This window comes from Streptopelia decaocto (assembly GCF_964273445.1).
Source record: "Streptopelia decaocto genome assembly, chromosome: 14".
NCBI lineage: Eukaryota > Metazoa > Chordata > Aves > Columbiformes > Columbidae > Streptopelia > Streptopelia decaocto.
The window spans coordinates 4,611,183-4,614,561 of NC_138669.1; positions in this window are offsets into that span (position 1 = coordinate 4,611,183).

Genomic DNA, 3,379 nt, shown 5'->3' on the forward strand with positions numbered 1-3,379 from the left:
TACAAGGAAGCCAGCCTGCTGGCCGGCTTGCTGCCAAGAACGGTGTCACCAGGCTGGATTTGGGCTGGGTGAGCAGGTGAGGGACATTCCCTGCACACTCTGTGTGCCACAGCTGCCCCCCCACTCTCCGTAAAACACTCAAACAACACATCAGGAAATCTGCTGTATGGTTTGGGGCAAAACGCAACACAATGGCTGTGTAAAAAAACAAAAAACAGCCAAACCCTCTGAGTTGGGCAGAAAATGTCCCCCTGGATTGGCCAGAGATGCCCAGGTGATCCCCAGCACCCAGCATGGCTCCCGGGCTGGCCTGAGCCGCTGGGCACAGGCACTGTGATGAGTGCGGTGGTGCTCAGCAGGCAGGGTGACGGGTGCGGTGGTGCTCAGCAGGCAGGGTGACGGGTGCGGTGGCGCTCAGCAGGCAGGGTGACGGGTGCGGTGGCGCTCAGCAGGCAGGGTGACGGGTGCGGTGGTGCTCAGCAGGCAGGGTGACGGGTGCGGTGGTGCTCAGCAGGCAGGGTGACGGGTGCGGTGGTGCTCAGCAGGCAGAGTGATGGGTGCGGTGGTGCTCAGCAGGCAGGGTGATGGGTGCGGTGGCGCTCAGCAGGCAGGGTGATGGGTGCGGTGGCGCTCAGCAGGCAGAGTGATGGGTGCGGTGGCGCTCAGCAGGCAGGGTGCTGGTGCCTGGGCTCACTAGATGGCAGCAACTCTTCTCCCAAACGGCCGGGACAGTGCTGCACAGCCCTGGCAAAAAGGGAGACAGACCAAGACCAGACTTTGTGTTCCTCTGGGGTGTTGTTTCATGCAGGAAAAGCCAGGATTTCATTTTCTTCTGGATGTTTTTGAAGGTACACTCAGCTCCGGGATCTGAAATGGCTCCTTGATATGACGGGGCTCTGGGACCCCTGTTGCCTTTGAGTCTCATCATCCTCTGGGGTTGCTCATGCAACACTGGCTGCACACAGCGTAAGTTATCCGGAGCATCCCTAATGAATTTGATGCTTCTCCTAAATCCCCAGCTCTTGGAGTCATGTGAAGGTTTTTTCATGCTTCCTTTTATACCCATTTCTGGCTGCCTTGTCATTGGGGAAAAGCTTCACATAGAGTTCAGGAGCACAGAAAGAGCTGCCAGCCGGGCCTGCAGGGCAGCCCAGCTCTCTAAAGCTGGTGGGACGGTCTGTGCGTGTTTCCCCGACACGTGCTGGGTTATTGTAGGATCCAGCAGAGACGGGTGCTGCCGACCTGCGAGCGAGTGAGAACGTACAACTGGATGGCTGGCGCCTGTCCGAGACATTTGTGTTAATCACTGATTATGCAAATAAACAGCTCTGCCAAGGCTACCAGCAACTCCGCCGTGACGTGGAGCATATGTTCCCCGTGGCAGGGAAGTGCTTCCTCCAGGAGCTGCAGAGCTCCTCATTTTCATGTGCGGGACCTGCTGTGAAAATCAGATTAAATGCAGCCTGTGGCTGGTTGGGGAAGGCAGGAGCCCCTCAAGGCCCCCCCAGCCCGCCCACCACCTCTCTCCTTTCCCCATGTGGCTTGAATTACTGTGGCTGTTTGCTTAATCCATCAGCCTTCAAGAATGAGCCACTTGGTGCTTTCTTGGCCTCTCCAGCAAAGTGCTGCACCGTAAACATAACAAGGCAGGCTTGTTCCAAGCCCTTGAAGTCAACAGCAAATGCTCCTCCTGCCCTTCAGGCTCAGGCTGCTGCTAAATATAGCCCAGGGCACTTTCCATTCATAAAATGTGAATTATACCCTGGCCTCCAAGGCAGGGGAGTGGGTTGAGGAGCCCGCGGGCTCCAGATACTCCTGTGTGGGATGCAGGCAGGAACGGAAAAGCTTGGCCCCATCTTTCCACTGCCCTCCAGGAGATGGGGGAGAAAATGCTTTTAGGGGAGATATGAGGACTCCTCCACTCAGATGGGTTAAAGGATTTTCTTGCATCTCATCCTCTGTTGCATTAGGGCTGGGGTAGATTTGCTGGGGAGGGGAGCGCGGGGGAGGGTGAGCATGGATTGATGGGGTGCCCCAAGCAGGTGTCACACAGCGGCAGACCCTGCTTCGTTTTGGAACACCTTGCGGATCTTCCCATGGTTCCCCTTCCTCTGTCCACCAGCCCTTTTCCTCCACCAGCCCTTAGCTCTTCACATGTGCTGTAATATTTCCCCTAAGTTCCTCCTCTGGCAGCTGCAGCTCCAGACGTGCACAGAAGTGTCTGCTGACAGCTTTTCACCCTCTGTTTTTGGGAAGAAGGAACCCCGTCTCCTGGTGGGGGTTTAGGGAGGTGCTGCCCCCAGAGAAGCCCTCAAGACTGAAGACTCAAGCTCCTGTGCTGCTTTGGGTGCTGGGGTCGCGAACAAGCTGCAAAGGAGGTCAAGACACCATGCATCACTGTGCAGCACTATGCTGGGTAGTGCGAGGCTGTCGGTTCCCTCCAGCCCTGAATTCAGCATCCTGAGCCGCAGCGTGGCACAAAACACACAGGTAAGCTGGGTGATGAGCCAGGGATGCTCCTGGGGTGCTGCAGGACGTGGAGCACCGTGTCCTCTGCCTCCCTGCCTGCAGCGTTCAGGGTGGGGTAAACACCTCCGTGGGTGTGGCAGGTAGGTTGTTTCAAAACCCAACTCAGGACTGCCAGACCAGCAGGTTTCCAGGTACACCATGGCCCTTTTGATGCCATGGAGAACTGAAGACTAAATAAAGCTGGAAGACCCACTCCAAGAAACCTGGCTTCTTTTTATGGCATCTTCAGATCAGCAGTTTCCTGCTGATGCCAGCACTGCAATTTCTGTGTGTGTTTAAGTGTAAAACAACAGAGCTCAGCAGAGCCACGCCAGCTAGAAAGGGGCCGGGTTTCACACTGAAGTGTTTTTCTCTTTTTCCCTTTTCCTTCTGAAATAACCCCATTTGGGCCTCCAATAAAAAAAAAAAACAAGACATCTGGTGCTGGGTACTTGGCTGCTGGAAATCAGCTCCTCATTACTGAAAAGCACAGAAGTGATGCAGTGATTCCTGGTATAGATCAATAACACTAAAGGTCACATTCATTCATCATCCCTGTGCCTCCTGGTCTTTGAATACATGGACTGAGGACATCAAGGGAGCTGTGATGCTCTGCGTGAGCACGGGAGGTAAATTGTGAGGATTAGTAAAGAAGCAACTGAATCAGTAAAGAATCCTTGAAGCCTGATTTATTGATGCTCTCACGTGAAATCTCAGCAGCATGATGATGCCACAAAGAAGCGACAAGTCAGCAAATCCCAGTAACACGGTGAGTGTTTGTGTGGGGAGGACCCTTTGGCAGGGCCACCCCAAGTCTTGGATAGGGAACCCCAACAGGGCTCAGGGCTGAAGTCTGTGCCCGCCCAGCTCG